The sequence below is a fragment of the Cryptomeria japonica genome, chromosome 2 (assembly GCF_030272615.1).
Source record: "Cryptomeria japonica chromosome 2, Sugi_1.0, whole genome shotgun sequence".
NCBI classification, from domain to species: Eukaryota; Viridiplantae; Streptophyta; class Pinopsida; order Cupressales; family Cupressaceae; genus Cryptomeria; species Cryptomeria japonica.
In genome coordinates, this window is record NC_081406.1 from 536,993,753 (window position 1) to 537,016,236 (window position 22,484).

At 41.3% G+C, this 22,484-nt stretch overlaps 1 protein-coding gene across 3 annotated transcripts in view; it reads right to left on the reverse strand.

Annotated features, from left to right (window-relative positions):
- LOC131066770 (uncharacterized) overlaps nucleotides 1-22,484 on the reverse strand; it is an 89,062-nt gene that overhangs the window by 61,331 nt on the left and 5,247 nt on the right. The gene's annotated exons all lie outside the window — the stretch shown is intronic.

Sequence of the window (22,484 nt, forward strand, 5' to 3'; positions counted from 1 at the left end):
GACAACAATGTAAACTCAATATGAGAAAAAATAAAAATTGATTAAAGTCCAACACAAAGTAAAAGCATTTCAATGATTTTTCCATTTTCTCATAAGAAATTTTCAAGGCAATGATAAATGCACTTAACTTCCACAATATAACTGTATTTTTCTTAGGAACAAACAATGGAAAAGGTTTTGGTGTTTGAGGTATTACAGGGGGAGAGAGAGAGAGAGAGAGAGAGAGATGTGGAAAGAAATTGCCATCATAGGGCCAGCCACTAATATTAAATAACTTGCAAGTTAACAAACATGTGAACACCAACCACAAGCTTGAGAGAAATTATCACCCATACTTTCAGTCCAGTAGCAACAGATCTTTACTTAAAATTAATGAACTAAGTGAAGCAAAAAAATTGCCATGGTAGTTCTAGTCACAAGAGAAAAGCCTTGCATGGTACAATAGCATTCAAACTGCAGTAGATACCAAAGCTGAAGACCCGACAGATACATGGGACAAACTAAAAGTCACGAAGGGAAATTGAATTCAAACCTCAAAACAACATAGTAGGTATTCTTACAACAGTTAAAATCTAGATAAACAATGAATACAAAAGACTATGATAAACAATCAAATAATTTAGAAAATACTAGCTAGGCTACCCATTCTAGTAGATAAATTTCAGAAACTTAGTTTCATGGAAGGATCAAAGCTCCATATGCATGGGTCTAAAGCCATGTCCTATTTTATTCTTGTTATACCCAAACAAAAAATTTGTATTGTGTCAAGTTTAAAGTTAATGTCCATTGTTTTCCCAAGATCAAGTCATGATTAGGTCTTGTCTAGTCTGTTTTGTCTTCATATCTTTGTGGCTATTTTTTTAATGTTTGCAGGATCATTGATAGAAATTCTTGAGCTCACGGAGAGATTTGCTAAATCTAAAGATCAGCATGCACCACCCAATATAGCAAGGAGTTAAAAATGTCAAAGTTTTTGCATAGAGAGGGTGCGATTTTATGAAGGGAAGTTTCATCCAAATTCAACTCTAGAGTTTACATTCAAAGGTGCATGGCTCTATAAGGAGTAATTGAAGTCATGTTCAAAACCCAAAAGAATTTGCTAAGCATTATCTTCAAGGGCACACCTTTGAGGAGGCATTCAAATCAAAAAAAATATACATTATGTTATAGGACACGCATGGAGCTGAAATATGCACTTGAAAATGGTGAAGTCTCAATTTCCAATGGCTGTTGTTAGCGGTCCATGGGAGCATGAGGTGTGTGCACCAATGAGGGGGAAAATTGAAATCCAAGTTATGTTTAGGTGCACATGAAGAGTAGAGGTGAGTACCTCATTAAAGAAAAGGGGATATCAATCTTCAAATCATAAGTCTCATGTTCAATGCACACATAGCAAAGAAAAATCAAAAATCTTACTGCAGAAGAGTTGATACAAGTGAATGCCTGATTGTGGGACTTCTCTTCGAAACTTGAAAATGCTTTGGTCATATTATTAGGTGCACATGTGAGACTCAAAGGTGTGCCCAACAAAAGAGTTTCTTGATTTGAAAATCAAAATGATGTGTTTGGATTCAAAAGTGTGTGCCTATCCTATAAGGGTGAACCTATCCTATAAGAGCACACTTAGCGAAGGGATTGTTAGCAACAACAATGAAGGAAAACTGAGAGGGGGGTGAATCAGTTTTCATCGGATTATCAAACTTAACCTTGAAAGCAAATCTGATAAATTGTTGTAACAAAAAAGATAAGCAAATTGATAGCACAACACACAACACCAAGATTTTGACGTGGAAAACCCGGTTAAGGGAAAAACCACGGTGGGAACCTACCCATAATAAGATGATACTCTGCAATAGTGTGTGAAAATAATTACAATGGAGAATGCACATGCATTCAGGCTCACTGCTCAGGATATAATAACCCGGAAGGCTACAACTCTCAGAGAAGGTTCACTACCTTACAAGGAAGTCTCACTGACTTACAAAATATTCGGATAACAATCTGAAATCAAATGAACTGAAAGAATAGCATCTACAAATGTCTGATGACAGTTTCGGTTAAGCACATTGTCTGTTCTGCAACACTCCAATCTCTGCTCAATCACAATGGCGAAGGATGTATTCACTTGTTCGCACCTTTACCATTCTTTGATAATGCAAACATTGCATCAATACCAAATTTACATGAATATATCACCTATATATACAATTCATCAACCTTGGCAACAAGGTCAGCTAAACCTCAACTCACAATTACAAAATTCCATCACACGATACAAAGATCGACCACCAGACCAATATAATGATATACATGATATAACATGGACCTAAATCAAATTCTCAAACACGCAACACCACCGAAAATTACGCCAAGATCAACCGCAACACGCTACACCACCAAGAATACCGCATAACACGAAGAATATCACTGGATCAGCAAAATCACCAATACCGCGCACAATGATAAATGCAGACCACCAAAACAAATAGGACACGATTAGGAAACACCAACAAGCACATTAGAACCATCCGCAATAGCTGCATCAACACCACTTATCAAATCTTCATTGATCAACATCTGAGACTCAAGAACCAAACAGCAGCAACTCGGACTAGAAAGATAGCTTGCGGAGCACCAAATCACGAACCATCTGAAATGTAGAGATACACATGGACATCCCAAACAATCCCAAAATCATAACTCAAGATCTGATCACACCGGAATATACCGGAGGAAATACAAAACTCTGCAAAGCACTGATCAGAAAAACTAAACTGCAAACCGAATTATATGATATGATCAATTAAGCTACCGGATCACTGAAACCAATACAGAAAGATATAATGATACAAGAAATACTCCATAAACCAAACCATGATCTCAATAAACCAATCTGCAACCACCAGAGCAATAAATCACAGGAATATGATAACATCAATGACAACAACATATCCTAGCAGCAGCAATGTCCAACTAAATTCTGATTTAAAGTTCAAGTGCAAGATCTAGTTATCAAGTGCACATCCGAGTTGTAGGTGTGCACCTCACCAAAGGAATATTCAAACTTAGGTCACATTCGAAGGTGTGCACCTAGTGAGGAAGTGCGCATCTGATCAAATTTATATTTCAAATTTCAAAATATTGTTTTTATCTCATGTTTAAAAGGGTGCACCTGGTGATGAAGTGCACCCCTATAGAAAGGAAGAAAAAACTATGTCACTTTGTTGGTACATGCATAAAGGCAAAAAGGATTTGAAGTTTTCAAAGGATAGGTGTACACCCAGTATATAAGCATGCACTTGATCGAAGATATTAAGTAAAACTTGAGTGGTGCACCCCTCTATATAGGAATCCAAAGACAGATTTCGATGTTTTAAATTACATTCATCACGTTATAAGGCTGGCTTTGAGCTATTAAAATAAGGAATACTTTATTTATAGGTGTGTCTATAACACCCAAGCGGCATTCTCAAAAAGACAATTCCCCTATTAATAGGACGAGGATGCCCAATTTGAAAGGAACTTTATGATCAAAGCAACTTACTTCTTCAATGTAAAGCACTGAAGAAATCCAATTCAAAACAAATCGTAGCAGAAAAATGACACCAGAATATATTAAAATCATAATTTTATTTACCAATATTTGAATGAAAAGTACACCAGCAGGTTAGTTCCCTTTTGTAGGGTTTTGACAGTCTTATAGAGAAGAACGGTTTTGTTTTCAAATAAAGTTTCATCAATTTTATCTTCCTATCCAAAAATCTATTTATAGCCCACACTATTCCTAGCAGTTCCCTCTTTTTGGCTCGAGGAGTTTTTTTAAAGAATCAACTATTATTAGATGATTTTTTGGGGGGTATCTTATTATGCAAGAGGTGTGAGTTCTAAGTGGGAGTTTATAATAATTCCTATCATCAATCTAACTGGTCATCGCATGGTTTTATATTTAGAATTAGTGGATAGAATATTTTGTAATAAAACTTCCATGCCATGCAAGCAATCATAGCCACAGTAGAGGTGCGGTGAATTTCTTTAATTTATTTTAATTAAACATTTTGTAAACCTTATAAATAAATCTCATTTTGCACTTAATTTTCTAATTATAATAGTCATACCTACTTGTTGCTGAAATTGCTATACAATATTATTTTTTATCCAGATTTCAGTATTCATTCAATAAGATCTATTATGTTTATCTTGCTTCTAAATTGCTATTGAGAGTCTTATTTGTTATGTGTGCTGAGGTGGATCAAATTGCTTTATATTGTAAGTTTGCTCAAAAATGGAGATTGTGGTTTTGTACCGATCCCTTAATTTAATCTACCAAAACATTTGTGTTTTTGTGTCTTTAAATTTATTCACCCCATTTGTGTGCAAACAATATCCAATTTTGTTTTTAGCTAAACAATGAAAGAGTGAAATCGTAGGATTTATTTTTAGCCAAAAAACGTAAAAAAACCTTTTGTCTTGCATTTAGGTGTGTTAACTTTTTGCCCTAGGTAAATCCAGAAAGATAACACATTTAATTTTATTGAACGTGATCGTGAACCACCCGAAAAAAACAATGTAAAGATTGTAAATAACAAGTATATATTGTGCAAATTAGCTTAATATTTATTTTCAAGGAATTTTTACTTATAATTTAAAGAGCAGTTCTACCACACATCTATTATATTTTGTGTCACATTAAAAGGAGCAAATCAGAATGTTGACAACTCTACAGACCAAAATAATATTGTAGTTCCAAGGAGGAAAGAAGATTCATCTAGAGAATACCATTAATCTCTCGGCTCTAAATTAGAAGAGTATTTAAGTAACACAAACCATAAAAAGAATTATGAATCGTTAAGTACAAAAACAAGCAAAAGAGATGTATTCAACCAGAGACTCCGTTCAAAGTAATGGTACTTTGGTTAAAAAGGATGATGAAACCATGAAAGTGTATAAGACTATTGTTAACATTATTTTAAGGTAAAATCCGTAGGCGGCATTTTTTATCGGGTGGCACCCCTTTCTTTGTGACTTTCCAGCAATGCTCAACGTACAAAACGCGTAGGCTAGATGTCGTCTCAGCATTGTCCCTGATGGCCCGCTTTTTCTGTTTGAAGTTTGGGGGAACGCAGATTTGCCAAGTGGCTCAAGTTTTGATGACTGAGCATTTCTTTGGCCCCCACCCCATATCGTGCAAAGATAGGGACACTTGGTGCCTCCACGCTGCTCGTTCTATTTCTGTTTCTGCACTCTTTTGTGGATCTCCCCGGAGCTGCCGCATGTTTTCCATGGTGACTTGTCCCTCAGGCTGCGGTTCGCATCAAAGTTTTATGTTTGGGCAGGTATGGAGATCGCCACGATAGGGTGGAAGTAACAATCTCGGAGGCGGTTTTGCTAGGTGCATTCCTACAAGGTTGCCACAACAGTTTTTCCGGTCTGAAGCGATTGCGGGAGGATGGCTGATGCTTTGAACTGTTAGCTGAGTCAAGGGCTCTATTTATGCTTTGGTTTTTCCTGTTTTAGGGGTTCAGAACTTTTATGAAAAGAGACAATTAAGTATTCTAGATAGGAATTAAGCCTTGGAGCTATTGTTTTTTTCTGAGGAAAGGATAATCAAATTGTGCCTGTGGCCTCTGTGATGCTCGTCTTTCAGTATGTTGTGATAGTAATCTGTGCATTCTTGTGATTCTGATAACTCTGGAAATATATGCCTAATACTCCGCCGATTAAACTATGTTTTGCACTTGTTATCTGGTGGATGCATGATGTATGTTTCTTTATGTTAAAAGAAATCTTGGTTGTATCTTGATTGCGGTTATGTTCGGATATATAGATTGTTGAATGGACTTTAAAACCGGATGTGTCTAGGTTTTATATGTTGTTTATGCTTTTTCCAAAATGTTCTGCCGCATCTCCTAAATAGTTTAGATCATTTTGTTTTAAGTTTCTTCTTCCCCTTTTCTCCCAATCACAAGGAAGAGTTGGCTTCTTAAATCTGGAGGTCATTCAGTGAGTTTAGTGCAATAGGTCCCCCATCACTGAATTTCCCATAAGGTTGTTCGCTTTCAAGGTGATATTTAGAGTCAACAGTTTTTTTTCTGGCACGCCCGATGGGACGATAATTTTGAAAAAGCCTGAGCTAGTTTATGAGTTTCAGGCCTGTTACCAGGAGTCAAACAGCCCCGAATCCCAGTTTACTCCTTCCTCCCCTAGTAAACATCCATTCGGCTGCAGCCTCTTCTTTACAGAGCTTACCTATCTTCCCTGCAGTCGCCCTTGCAACAATGGCACATGTCCCTCCTAGAAATTTTGTAACATGGAATAACGGAAGCCCTCTCATTCCCCCCACTCCACCTGTAGTATGGGGGCCAATTCCCTCTGCCGCGCTAAAAGTCGTCCCTAAATTTACTAGAGAATGTCACAAGACCCCCCGGGAACATCTACAAGATATAGCCAATGTCTGCACCGTCCACGGTATCACCGAGCAACATGTAGCCTTAAGATTGCTCGTAGCCTCTTTCAAAGGAAGGGCTCTAGATTGGTACAGATCCTGAGGTCCGAATACTATAGCGGATTGGGATCAACTAGGTGACCGCTTCTTTTAGAGATTCTCTGACAAGGCCGATAGATCATCGTTGATGCACCAGTTGATTACGATAAAGAGGGCCCCTCAGGAAGCACTGACGGAATTCAGCTTAAGATTCCAGAGGACCTGGCAAAGAATACCTCTGTCCACCTGCCCTCTTGCGGATATGGCATTTGTCTTTTATCTGAAAGCCTTCAATTCCGACATATCAGTAATGATCCAGTTTCTAGGAGGCAATACCCTCCCGCAAGCATTCGAAATAGCAGTCCAAGCAAAAAATAACCTAATCGATGCAGGGAAGCTCGCGCCACGCCCCTTCATGCCAATCTTTCCCGAGCTATCTAACCAAGCCTTTGAAGAGGCCGTGCCCAGCACATCTACTCCTCAATCCATGTATATGTACCCCGGCCCACAGCAAGCATAAGCCCCTCTGCAATCGTCTTTGGCCGTGGAAGCCAGCGACATGAAGAATTTGTTGAGAACTTTTTCCATTGAGATTGTCGATCTGAAAAGGGCCCAAATCTCACCCGCTAGACCCCCTTTTCAACAAAATTTCCAAGGGAATAGACCAACATACCAGCAAAACCAGTATGCAAATAATCGTGCTGATAAGTCCACCCAGCCAAACGATCAAATAGTCCCGATCCCCAATCCTTTGCAAACCATTTACCCCAGCACCAGTAAGGAGTTGACAGTGGGGCAAAATAATCTAGCGGACGATACTAACTCTTGGTGTTTTCCATGCAATAATGCTCACACTCCCAGAAATTGTCCGAGAGGTAATTTGCAGCAAAAAATTGCAAAGCAACGAAGCCTAGGCATGATACCAAATGAGTCAGTCTATGCGTCTCCTGGCATGGATAACGCATCTCTCATTGCCCAAATGTAGGGTATGTCGATGCAACAAGAGGCAAAGATAGCTCTAGACCACGCACTATTCTCTTGGATGGAGGACGAAGATGTCGTGCTCACCAATGGCGCAACTACCTCAAAGGAAGGGGCCCCCCTCATGCAATGAAATTACAACCTCCGCTCGAAAAGGCGCTTCAATGGGGAGAATACAAACACACCGGAGAGAATGTCCACAGATAAAGCTCCTGAACAACCCGCGATTGCTCCCACATACCCAAGGAAGGAGTTTATCCCCTATAAACCAAGAGAGCCAGAAGCGTCGATGCCGACAATACTAGACGTGGTGGAACAGTTGAAGAAAGCTTCAGCCAACGTCTCCTTGTGGGATCTCCTTAGTATCCTAGAGCAAAAGAATCGACTAAAAGAGGCCCTGTCCGACATCGGGAAAAATGCAAGCGGAAACGCCACCAAAGCTCCGCAGATCAACGAAGGAAGGTTTCAGCCCTCTACGGACAGATCATGCTCTCCAACCGTGTTAACTAATGAAGCCACGCCTCCTAAGTCTCAAACGGAAGGTAAACACAAACCAAATCCTTTCTACCTGAGCCTCATAGTTGGGGATAAACTCTTGCATAATTCTATGATAGATTTTGGTGCCAGCACTACCGTCATGCCTAAGCAAATCGTTGAGGTTTTGAATATCAAATATGAGCCGTTAAATAGAGGTGTTATGAAGTTAGACGGGAATAAAGTCCAGACCGTAAGTCTTATCAAGAACCCTCTGCTAACATTGTTCGCATGTCCTAGTGTCACTGTGCCCCAAGAAGTGGTAGTCATCGACATCCCGCCTGTTTTTGGGCTCTACCTTTCCCGAGATTTTACCGCCAAATTAGGAGGTTACTTGTCCTTAGACTGGTCCCACCTTATCCTCCGCACTCAGCGTAGTGCCAAACTCAAAATCCTTTCAGAGCCCCTTCACGCTGAACACGTAGCAGATCAGGCCATGCTCAATTTTGAACCCACTCATACTTCCATCTCAAACAAAGAAAGGAAAACCGTAGAGCTCCTAGAGGATGAAGAAGTGACCAGGGATATTCCACCAGATCAGGAGATTTTCCTAAATGAATTCATAGACTCTGATCCATACTCCAACTACCATGCCACCGGCCTAGGTACTTATTGCATTTTTGACGAAAACCAGGTCATCCCAAAACTTACCAAGGAACCATTTTTTGAAGAGGAGTTGTCCTCTGCACTTTGGACCCTACACTTTGATGGTGCAAGATGCAAAGTAGGTTCAAGAGCCAATATTTGCCTCAACTCACCTTCAAGTGAACGGATCTTGAAATCTTTCCGTCTAAGATTCGCATGCTCAAACAATGAAGCGGAGTATGAAGCATTGATCCAAGGCTTGAGCTTGGCAGAGAGGATGGGTATCAAACAATTGAAAGTTCTGGGTGATTCTGAGCTGTTGGTGCACCAGGTTCGAGGAGTCTCTAGTGCCAAGCATGTCCCAATGAGGTCCTGCCGTCACAGAACATGGGATCTGATTGAAAGCTCGAAGCTTTCAATATCCAGAGATTTCCTCGAAAAACAAATGTTGTTGTTGATCAGATGGCTACAATTGGATCGCAATTTGACCCTGCTACGGACCTGCTCGCCAACTCCCAGACGGTCTGTGTGGTTGTTCAGCCAGCTATTCCTGACAATGACACCCACTGGCAAGTCTTCGAAAGTGATGAGCAAATTGCCCTATTCATTCAAAACTCAAGGGAGTTTGCAGATCAACTGCAACCTAAAGTGAAAGAGGCTTTTGGGAACTAAATCATCCAGCTGAGATCCAACAAGCTTCCTAACGGGTTGATCACCCTAGAAAATTTGTTCAACCAGGATGACACCAAATGATAAGCGAAAGCTTACAGCTGATAAAGGAAACTATACCGAAATATCGGTAGGAGGTGGGAGAATGCTCAAAGTCGGAAAGGAGGTTCCTCCAGAGGACCGAAAAAGATTGACCCAATATTGTGATGAATATGTGGGTGTACTGGTGTGGTCCTATGAAGATTTGAAAGGTTACAATCCCAACATCATTCAGCACACCATCGAGCTCACCGATGGAGCCAAACCGGTCCGACAGAAGCAGAGACCAGTCAATCCGAAGATTGAGTCCCTCATGGCCCAAGAGTTGAAAAAGCTGATAGAATCCAGAATCATCTACCCCATCAAGCACAGTACCTGGGTATCCAACCTGGTGCCAGTCAGGAAAAAGAACAGGGACATCCACCTTTGCGTGGACTTCAGAGACTTAAACCAAGCATCTCTAAAAGATCACTACCCTTTGCCACCAATGGAGCAATTACTAAGCACAGTGGCGGTATCGAAAATGTTCTCAATGCTAGACGGTTTCTCGGGCTATAATCAAGTCTTGGTGAAGCTAGAGGATCAACATAAGACCACCTTCACAACCAAATGGGGAACATTTGCCTATCAAAAAATGTCGTTTGGGTTGTCAAATGTCGGCGCGACTTTTCAAAGAGCTATGGACCTGGCCTTCAAGGAGCTTATCAACAAAATCATCCTTCTATATTTGGATGACTTAACGGTGTTTTCAAAGCACAGAGAAGATCATTTCGATCATCTCGAGCTGGTGTTCCAAAAGTGTCTAGAATTTGGGACATCTTTGAACCCAAAAAATGTATCTTTGGAGTCCCTCAAGGGAAATTACTAGGGCACGTAGTGTCAAAGGAAGGAGTCTCTATCGACCTTGATCGAATTAAGGCAATAAAAGAGCTCCCCCTTCCTGTCAATAAAAAGGGGGTCCAATCTTTCCTAGGTAAGGTTAACTTCGTTAGCCGCTTTATTTCTGATTTTGCAGGAATGGTAAGGCCTATCACCCTGATGCTCAACAAAGAAACGCATTTCAAATGGACTCTCGAAGCTAAAGAAGCTTTCGAGAACATCAAAGATGCTATCTGCTCAACCCCCGTGTTATCCAACCCGGATATGTCGAAGGACTTCATAATGTATGTTTTCTCAAGCCACTATAGCATTGTTGTGGTCCTGACCCAGAAGGATGCGGAAAAAGGGAGTGAACACCCTATAGCCTTCCATTCAAAAACTCTAAAAGAATATGAGGCTAAGTATAATTTCGTTGAAAAGCAAGCTTTGGTCGTAGTCAAGGGCCTGAAAAATTTTAGGCACTTTATCGCCTGCAATAAGACTACCGTGTATGTTGCTCATCCTTCAGTCAGAGAATACATCATGGAAGGCGACATCACCGAGAAAAGGGCAAACTGGATTACCAAAATCCTGGAGTACAACATTGATGTTAGGCCCACCAAAATAATCCGCGGCAAAGGCTTGTGCAAATATATAGCCCAAGTGTTCAAGCCCCGAGAAGCTGAGATGGCCGCAGAAGAAGTCGTGATGGTTACCTCCGAACCATTAGAGACGTGCTGGAAGGAGGCCTGGAAACATTTCATGAAGACGGGAAGTTTTCCTGAAGGTCTCCCCCCTGAAAAGAAGAGATTCTATAGACTTCAGAACAGTGGTTTCCGCTTGGTGGATGGCATACTTTTCAAAAGAAATTTCGATGGAATCCTACTCCGCTGCGTGAACCAATCCCAAGCTGGCAAGGTTTTACATGAATTCCACTATGGTTCATCAGGAGGTCACTTTTCAGCACAAACAACCATCATCAAGATCACTCGTGCTGGATACTTCTGGCCCTCTATGTTCAAAGACGTGCACACCTTGGTAAGGGAGTGCAAAGAATGCCAATATTACAGTGGCAGGAGTAGAAAAGCAGCGATGCTACTCAGGCCTATAATGGTAGAGGAACCCTTTGCTCAATGGGGACTCGATTTCATAGGGATGATCAATCCCCCAAGCTCGACTGGACATAAGTGGATCCCAACCGCTACCGACTACTTCACCAGATGGTCTAAAGTTGTTCCCCTAAAGAATTCATCAAAGACCGAGGTGTTGACGTTCCTGGAGGACCTAGTGTGCCAATATGGTCCGCCAAAGACCGTAATCTCAGACAACGCGCGCGCATTCGTAGGTTCGCGAATCACCCAATTTGCCCTCAGCAAAGGTATTTACCTCAAAACCTCCTCAAACTACAATCCGCAAGGAACTGGGCTCGTCGAGTCCACTAATAAGAATCTCATCAGACTCATTAAAAGGATAGGCTCGAAGTGCAAGAGGGAGTGGCACCACCACTTGAGGAACGTGTTATGGGTCGACCAAATAACGCCCAAGCAGGTCTTAAAGAACTCCCCTTATAAGCTGTTCTATGATAAGGACGCATCGTTTCCTGTTTCTCTGGAAATCCCAGCCTTGCAATTACTTAAGTCTGTCGAAGTAGCAGAGAATGGTCCCATGGACGTAAGGTTGGTAGAGATTATGGAACTAGAAGAGGCCAGGGAGGCAATGTTCGCAACTCTCCAAAACCGTCAGCAAACCGTCAAGAGGTGGTTCGATAGTAAAAAGAGTTCCGACCCAAAATTCAAACAAGGCGATCTTGTTTTGAAATACAATGAAAGAGCGGCCTAGCCCGATCAACATGCCAAGTTCCATGGGTTATGGGAGGGATCCTTCCGCATCATAGGCTACAAAGGTTTCAATTTGTTTGACTTCGAAGATATGCAAAGGGACTCTGTCAGGATCCCGATCAACGAGTTCCACCTCAAGCCTTTTCATTAAGCGGTTTTTCTCTGAATGTATATAATGTAAATAAGTGCTTTTGTGTGCCTTATTTATTTAATTATTCCCGATCATTTTCTCGAGCAGGCAAAGTAAAACCACATGATGCACCATAATTAAGCAAAAAGAAAATCATTATATTATGGGTGGTTTTTACAATTTTTGGGCAAGCCTCCGGCCCATTTTTTACAAAAAGAAGCAAGATGAAGCCCTCAAAACCAAGGTTGTCATTTCCTTAAAAATCCTCTCCATCTTCATCGTCCTCCATCTGGAAATCAAGGTCTCCACTATCATCTGAAGTATCATCCCCTTCTGACCACTCATGGTCAAAAACGCAATAGGCGCCCCGGCCATGGAAATAACAACCAAATTCGGTTGAATGTGCGGCATCAAGACCCTTGGAAAAATGTAATCCCTAAAATCAATGTACCATTCAATACCATCTGGGACAGGGACTATCAGATGGACCCGAAGGAGAAACTCCGCAGCAAGCTCCACTCGAAAACGATGGGATGACAGTGTCATCGTCCTCAGACCGCCGATAAGCGGGTGCCAAGTCACCTCCTCGCCGGAAGTAATGAAGCGCCTCAAGTCCGATGCCAGAGGGAGGCCCTTGAAAGGGACATAGTACGCTACTACGTCTTCCAGCCCCCCAAAAAAATCTTGGGAGAAGAGTGCCTTGGTGAGTTCCGAGGTCAATAGCCCAGCCGTTCCGAAATCCAGCAACGAAGCCACAAAACGCGAACAAATGTTTGTGTTTACACAGTATTGGTCCACGTTATCTATAAAATCCTCGCCAAGCACCCATTTGATAGCAGCAATAATCAGGGGATTCTTCCGCCTTGTCATAATCTACAGCCTCCGGTCAAAAACATTCCCAAGGAAAGCGACCTAAGTTACTACTGATGAGTCTAACAGGAGTATCCATTTCCTGAAAGAAGCTCCGTCGTTGAAGTTGATACTCTGTAAAAGAATGTCTGAAAAGACATTTATAACGAATTATCGGCTCAAGGTGAAGTGGTAAAGACGCCAGTACTCCCGAAATCCAATGCTCCTGTCATTCCTCATCAATTCGCACAAGTAGGCGAGATCTGATTCAGAGTTGGCAAACGTCCTACCCGGTTCCTCAAAGAAAGAGATGATGCAAACAGACGCCACACGTATGTGTAAGTACATCGCGTTTTAAACCATAAATCCCGCAGGACTATCTTAACTTGTACGAACCCTGCTGGCTGTTGATTTCCTTCATAAAGGAGGGGGTCCGTCCGGACAAGTAAATTGCCTCAAGTGGCTTTGATTAACGGCAGGCTAAATAAGTTTTCCCTTGGAAATCGTAAATGGTGACGCTCATCCTCTTCAGGGTTAATTGCGACTGCAAAATGAATTGGCATACGTGCAAACGGACGCTTGTCATTAAGCGTCCCCTTTCGCGAAAATCTAGGCATGCAGTGCATTAAAGGAAGGAGGCCGCCCGATATTCATCTTATTGCTACTTTTGTAACCTAAGTGCCCAAGACTTCTGAAAGATTGACAGAGTGGAGATCTCTTTCCGAAAATGGAAACAGAAGCTACTTCCTCAGGTGCTGCTTAGGGAGGATTGTGGGTAGATGTTTTTGGGGAGCTCTCTTATTCTTCCCACGCTATTCCGCCTAGGTCGGAATATCCAAGAACCAAAGCCAGGTCCAAGATGGTTACCCGCAACACGTCTAAAGTAATAGATTCTTATGAAAATGTTGTCGAGCCCGAGCTCCACAAGCAGCCCAAAAACCTCAGAGAGGCTGCGTGCACTAGAATGCTTCATCGTAGAGTCGAGCCTCAATCCATGGCGGCTCATTTCTGGAACAGTGGCACCCCCCAATTCGTGGTCCCTATGGTTCCTTATTCCCCAGAGCTTGTGGCTGTGTGCGCTAACGGGTTTGACCCTACTTCCTGCTCAATTAGCATCTCTTTCTTAAGAGTAGTAATCTCCCTGGAAGCCATAAGGGATATGATGTGTTGCCCCATTTTTGAGGGGACAAAGGTTTTCTCTGAGACCGCTATGGAAGAATTTTGGAACACCAAAAGAGATGCCCTCTCTTTTTGCCATTGTACCCTCAATCGGAGTCTGTCTTCCAGACTCCCAAGGCTTCCTCTATCTTACAGTGACTTGAAGCATGATGACCTAAGGGATATCTCATCCACTCTTGCATGGCTATGCAGTCACGAAAATGACTGGGAAATCACGACTGCTATGATGGGCTTCCTTTTCAAATGCCGAAAGCAGAAGGGGTCTTTCCATTTTGACTTCTCTGTCTTCATAGCCAGAGCAATGGTAAAGCAACTATCAGAGTTTCAGCAATTGCGGCGCTTCAAATTCACCTCAGTCCTTGTCCATCTGCTCCTGCACCAAAATGAGGCCTTCTTCAGCCAATATATGCGATTGGCTATCTACGACAAGTCAGGGAACAAGATGTCGATGTCAGCTTGGACGCCCATTCTATTAGCTTCTTACGATGCCTATCAATTCTCCGATTGTTTCTTAACCCCCATCCTTAAGGATTTTGGGTCAATCCCTAATGAACCGCTTGCCCGCTTCTCTCAGATTCAAATGAACTGGATGTACAATGAACACCCTCCCTGCGACTGGTTCCTAGGTAGCGATTTTTCTTTTATTCGAGTGCATGGGTTCTCAGAAGAACCCTTTCGCCTACCTACTTATGTAACAAAAAGGACCCTCGCCCTTGAAATTGTGCGGCAATTGGTAAGAATCAAAAGGGCCATCGGGGCGGGAAAGCATGACACCTCCATCACTGAAGACCACAAGGCAATTGGCCCCGTCACTCTGGTCCGGAGGAACATTGCGGAGGAAGTCTTGACATCCAAGCTGGTGCAACTCGGCTTAGTGGTGATTGACGATTCTTGGAGTTACGACCCAGATGGGTGTCTTAGTAGAAGGAAGAATGCAGTGAAACACGAGCCGCAAAGCTCGTGGGAAGGACGCACAAATCCACAGGTGGATGACCCAACTCTGTATGTGGGTCTCAATGATTTTCCCGTCCTAAAGCGGCCCCCGTGGTTGAGCTTCTATTCAATCATGCAAAAGTATAACCCCGCAAAGCCCATTCCCCAGGCGATGCTAGAAGCCATGACTTTAGATTCTTGGCCCAAAAAGAAGAGGGAGGATTTTTGGATCTACCGGCAAGAAGTGAGTCAGCCTAGGGCTAATATTGGGAATGCCCCCCTAGACGAGCGTTTCGAGCTAGAATGGCGCCAGTGCAATAAATCTAATGAAGAGACGGGTGATAGTTCACCACGTGGGTACTCGTCTCCTGAGGTGGCCCAGCGGCAAGACGTAGAGGTTATAAGTATCGAAGAGCAAGATACCGAGCCTCGTATTCTTCTTCCTCTCGCCAGTTCTGCTCGTAGACCTCGTTCCCAGGCAGGTAAGAGACAAGCTGAGAAACAGGCACCCGACCCTCCTTCGCGTAAGAAGCAAAATCTAGATTCAGCAAAGAAAAGCTCATCTTCTCAAGCCCTAGAGGTCCCCTCAGTTCCTCAGCAGCTGGTGACTTCCACGGTTCAGCTACACCCTACTTTGCCTTTTCCTTCTGCTCAAGTTGTTCCTTCTACTGCTGCCCATTTTGTTACAATGCAGACCCAAATTCCCACTACCCTTACACTAGCACCCGCCAAAACATCGGTTGACCCTCAAGAAGCATTTCCACGAGTCTCCATTCCATTCTCAGCCCCCGTTGTTATTCCCACGGCATTTTCCTCGCAGATGCCTGAAACAGCTACTGACATTACAAACCATTCCCATGGCACCTTGGGCAAGTACCATGATGAAAACCCTTCAGTAGGCATCATGTGCAAATTAGTTATCTGTGTACCTTACACGTGGGGGCAAGCTTCTTCCACCCACTCATAACATCCACCCTCCATAGACTTTAGCCAATCATCCATATCACACCATCAAATTATTCCCATCCATCACATTTGCATCTGCATGCCATCATATTGATCTTCATTCCCACTTTTGACCTTGATAAAGAAGTGCACAAGATCTTGAAACATGTTTTTGAAAACCTCTTGATCTATCTAATGATTAATCTTCAACTTAAACACTCAATTTTATTGTAATGATTCATGGATTAAGTTGAATCAGATTTGGTGAGCACTTCAACACAACATCATGAATTGCAAATAGTAAAGTGAGGCATATCATTCCTATGCCATGTAGTCTTTGGTGACCACATCCTACATACCCTTCCCATTTCCATCATGAATTCCATCCCTCATCACATCCTAAATCCTCCAAACCCTTCCCTCCATCCAACACCTTCATCCCTAGTTCTAAAAAGGATTCTTTCCTCAATGATTTGAAAATCAACCAATCTCAAGCTCAACAACATACAACAAATCAATTCCTAACACAAATCCACTATCCTGAATTCTAGATACTCAAGATTTCAATTTTGTGATCCCATACCAAGTATCCAGCTACTCTAAACCAACCCAAGTCCAATACATGCAACCAATCCAAAACCAAAGCTACAACTTATCCAAACACAATTTGAAAAACAAAAAAATCGAGACAAATCTAGCCAAGCAATCCAACACAAATCCAAAAGCATCCATAAGTTTGTGCTTACTCTTGCTAAAATCTAAACCTTGTCCAATTTCAAATTTTACATTGTTATTGAGATATATTGTTCCCAATCCTTAAACTATTCTATCATCATCATCAAATCAATTAATCTTTGGCTTTCAACTTGATGAAGGGAAAATCTTATTCGTCTTATCATCATTTGTGCATGTTTGTGTGTTTCTTTTGTAGCTTGCAATTGTGAGTCAATCCTTAGGGCACCTCGTCACCAACATTGTCATGTTTTCCATATCATGATGAATCAATTCATATGCCTACTTGGGTGTCAATCCTTTATGCACTTGTCACAACATCGTGAACCCTTATATCATAGTGCATAATTTTTGGTGCTACAACAAATTTTGATTGCTTGCCATATTAGGATTCCTCCAAAAGATTCTTAGCATGTACCTACCATCAACCATACTCAATCCCAACACATCATATCATTATCATTCTCCCTTCCTCATCCATTCACATCGTAGCCATTCACATCTCCCTTTGCATTTCAAGAACTCTTCACACATTTCATCCCTTTATTAATATTATTTTTTATTCTCCATGCTCAAACTTCATGCACCTAATCATTCCCCACTCCCTCCTTCCCTCTATCTATTCAAACCCCTTCTCTCCATTTTTTATCCCTTTGAACCTAGTTCTTCTTTTGAGAGACCACTTGGGTCTTGCCAAACTGCTTTTTCTCTCAAGGGAGCATCTCTAACCTACTTACTAGCATCATTTCCTATGAATAACTAGGACATCTTGCCCTCAGTTTTACCTCATCAAACATCTATATTTATTTTCTTTGAAACAACATCACTTCTCCTAGTTGTTTGACATTGTCTCAAATAAAGACAAAATGTAAACTCCGAAAACCTACTTTCCTGTTTTAGCTTATCTATACCTCCAACCACCATCATTGATCCTACATCGTTTATTCACTAATTAATTTAATTTAGTTTTTTCTCTAATGGCTAATTAATTAAGCTAAAACCTTTCACCAATTAATTTTATAATATTTAATTAATTACCTTAACCTTCCTCCATCACCAACTAATTGAATAGATGCTTATCTAACTAATTAGGCTAATGCACATTTCTCTTCATTTAAAAATTAAATTAAAAATCATTTTCATTTCACCACAAAAGTCCAAAAAATGGACTTTGCATCTTGAGCCTTCATTCATCCACCCTATGGTGCAATCTCCCTCAAATACTTGCACTGTCCTCAAGCCTCCACTTGCTTGCATCTCATCTATTGGTGTAGTTGTAGCCAGGGAGTCTTACTAGATTGTCCAAACATGTGACCTGCTCAACCTACAACACACAAAACAACACATGCATATAGTCAAAACATGTTTCTTTTATTCATATGCTTCAAGAAATACATTACATTAGATTACAGGCATGGCCTTCTTTTCATAGTCGTTTTCTCTACCCTCTGTTGGCAATTGACACTCATCCGATGACATCTGATAGTTGCTTATTAATCTAGGGTTGTCATTGATGGCAACTCTTCTTGGTGATTCAATCCAGTGATCGTGATTCATCTTATCCGGAAGCAGGAGTTAACCAGTAGACAGTTAACCGATAAAATAAGGCTATCTCGGTAATGTTTTGGTCCGGAATGACTTCTAATGATTGCGGTGATTTTGGTGGTTGATCTCGTGTTCTTGGTGAATGGGAAGATCCTTAGGAAGCGTGTAATTATACTCTTTTGGTCCGGTGCTATGTTTTGTTTGAGATTGAAGATGACTTGAAGGAGATTATTTTTATGTTAAGACTGGATATATAAGATCGATTTTGCGATTGGTTTTTGAGGTAATACAAGTGTGGTGATCTGTTTTGGTGCGATTGAGTGCAGTTTCACGTGAGCATTTGGTTTACAAATAATCCGATAGCTGACTAAGACAGAAACAGAGTATTTGCAGAGCGAGGACAATCAGAGATCTAATGCTTAACCGGAACTCATTCTTGCATTGTCAGATGCTATCTCAGAGTTCATTTCATTGTATTTTCTCATTGTAATCAAATTGTAAGTTAGTGAGACTTCCCTGAAAGTTGTAGCCTTCTGGGTCATTGTAATTGAGCAGTGAGCTCTAGGCAGTGAACCTGAATGCAAGTGCATTCCCCATCTATGTAATATTTATGTACTCCTGGCCATAGTATATGAATATTGTGGGTTCCAGCCCCACCATAGTTTTTCCCTTTCCGGGTTTCCACATAAAAATTCTGGTGTTGTGAATTTGTGGTTTATTTATTACATGTTTATGTTAGTTTTTGTTATGCATTGCTGACCGGTGGATAAAGAATAAGTTTGTGGATTTGATTTCCGACAGATCACTGATTCACCCCCCCTCCCCCCCCTCTCAGTGATCTCTAATTCTAACAATTGGTATCAGAGCCTAGTTCCTCTGAGGAAGCTTAACCGCTTGAGGAAGATCCGGGAGATTGATTCTATGGATTTTGGTTTTCAGAGACAACTAAATGTGGCACTTGAGGATCTTGATGCAACTAGAAATTAGATCTGTACCTTGAAGAAGAACCAGAATGTTGTTGATGAATTCGTTAGTGAGCTGAAGGATCAAGCAAGTGTCTGTAGAGAGAAGAGGAAGGAATTGATGGACAAGTTGAAGGAGAAAGAAGATCAGATCATGGAATATCAGGACAAAGCTGATGAAGTTAACAAGCTTGAGAGAGAAAATGCTGCCTTGAAGAATGAAATGCAATCCATTGTGATGAGGCTAACCAAGGAAATTGAGGACCGGAAGAAGAATGAAGAGAATCTGGCACAATCATTGAAGGAAAGAGTTGATGAATGCTTCAAGCTTACCTATGAGAATGATCATTTGAAGCTTGAGTTGACACAATCAAGGAATAATGGTCAAGAACTTGAAATGCTACCTTGAGAGATGAACTTGCTACTGCTAATGAGTACAAAGACAAATTCAAAGGTAGTTCAACAAGGCTTGATGAGATGTTGGAAAGTCAGAGACATGGAAAGGACATGCGAGGTTTAGGATTTGAGAAAGGTGAATCCTCTGGATCTGGACAAGGAAATACAAAACCTGATCAGAAGAAGAGCAAGAATCCTCCTGTAAGACAACCTGATGCTCATAAATTCAATGGTAGATGTTTTACTTGCAATAAGTTTGGTCATATGGCAAGTCAATGCAGAAGTAGGATGAATAATGGAATGATGAATAGTAACAATATGATGAACAATATGAATAATGTACCTACCTTTATCGGTCAGTGTTTCATATGCAATAACTTTGGACACAAGTCAAATATGTGTAGAGCAGTAATGAATAACTTTTAGAACAAAAGATGCTATGCTTGTGGACATATCTCTAATTAGTGCAGGACAAGACCAAATCAAATGAACTTCAAACCTATGCAAAATAATGTTGTTTGCAGAGCATGCAACAAAACCGGTCACATTGCAAAGTACTGCAGATGCAAAAACAATGTTTCGGTAGACAAGAACAAATCAGAAGAAAAGGGAAAAGCAAAGGTAGATGAGATCACAGATCAGCATAAGAAGATGTGGGTAAAGAAGGATGAATCTATGGCAAATGGTTGATCTGTACCTGGATCCGGTGTAGAACCTTTGTTCGGTAACTAGGGCTTTTGGCCTTAGGGGGAGGCAAATTCATGCAAATCTTGCAGTACCCCTTGATGAGATCTGTAATCGATGGATTACAGATGGCAGGAATTGAATTTCAATTGACATCCGGGATTCAAATGGCTGATTTTGGCATCCGGTAGTTAAACAAGGCATCCAATTGGATATCTGAGGTGCATTTATTTCAAAGTGAAATTAGGGTGTGCAAAGTTAAAAGGGCAAATACGAGAGCTATTATTCACTTTGTGAATAATGTTTTCGAGTTGCAGAACAAGGTGATCAAGGCTTCCAGGCGATCAGCAAACTAAAAGCAATCCGGCAAGTGATCTAGGGCATTCGACATTCAATTGAGGTATTTTTCGAAGAGCACTTCTAAGTTTGGTTTTCTGAAAATTTGAAATGGCATCCTCGTCTTCCATTGCTACTCCACTGGTTGTTGAGGTCAAGGATAGACCTCGTCCCGTGTTTAAGAAACACCCTTACAAATCCATGGAGGTCGACCCGGTTGGAGCATTCTCTTCCATTTCGCACGGAGTTTTGCATGTAGATGATGTACGGGCCTATATTCACTGTGAGATCGAAGAAACCGGCACTGAGGATATCTTGGACCTATATACCAACAACATTATGGATGAAATCGGCAACCCTAAGCCGGAATTTGTGCAGTTGCAGAGAAAGGGTTTCACTCAATTTGTGAACTTTCCGTTGTTCGATGAAAATGAATGGGTGAGTTATGTATTGAGCAGAATTCATGCAGAATTTATATGGCTAGACCAACCCTATAAAATCACTTCGGAAGCAATTAGGGAGGTAACTTGTTTGAATCAAACCGGTGACAAGCCAAGGCTGCGCAAAGTCACAAACCCTACTGTCAACAAGTTAACCGATGCATAGTTTGATGGACGATCAATGAAGATCAGCACAATCAAGGAAGATGATGTTAAGTTTGCTGCGATGGTAATCGGTTACAAGGTATATCAATCTAACCGACTGAATTTTATATCCGGCACTAGCATCCATGCGGCCTACCAGATGGTTAAGGAAGATGCACATTATGATCTGTGTAGTGTTCTGTTGGAGGAATTGAAGATAAAATTGAAGAAAATTAAGCAAGATAAAAAGCATGTCTTCAAATTTGGTTCCTTGGTTATCTATCTGGCACTTTACTTCATGAATCAGATCCCCAAAACCAGTAGAGTGCAGTGGGCTTTTGACCGGTGGCCCAACAGATAAAGCAGGGTCTTGACAGACTTGGCAACAAAGACTCATTGAGAAAACAGTTTCAATTTTGGAACAGGTGGTACTGGAACTACAACTTGATGCTACTACCAGTTCATTCGGTAAGCTTCAGAACTTGATAGATCATATATCCACTCAATTTGATTCTTTGACCAAGGCATCAGCTAGGCAGGCTGTGGAGAAATTTAAAGATGCCAAAGTTCAAACATTTTTGCAAATGATCAGCAATGATAAGGCCCAGCTTGAAAAGGAATCAAAACTAATTGATGAGGCCTTAACAGAAGGCGGTAAAATTTATATGTCTTGTCTAGTTTTGACAAATTTCACTACTAAAATAGACAAGCAATTAGATAATTGCAAAGGACAATTAGCTCAAATTTCTCAAGCTTATGATCCTATAGCTAACTTCACTAGCGGTATTGAAGGCCAAATTTTGACTATTACCAAGCAGATTAGGAATTTTGACAAGGAGAGAATGGTTAGGCGGACAGGTGAACTCTGGAACCTAATTGGTCCCTGGTTAGACACCTTAGTGTACCATAAGATGGACTGCATTCAAAACATGTATCAGGAGACTCCAACTGAGATTGCAACTATAGAATTTCATGCTTATGTTTTAAATGGTTTTGTTTCGATTCTGGAGAAGTTGCGGGCAGGTTGGAACACCTATATTGGGTTCCTTAAGATGGCATATGCAGATATACTTAAGCATGTATAGATTTGATCATCCGGTGTGTGTGTATATATGTACTGAATATTTTGTTGCACACCATATCTTTGGCATTGTTGTCAAAGGGGGAGAGATGAGGTGAAAAATGTACAGACTAATTGTGTATGGAGTGTACAGTTCAGTGATG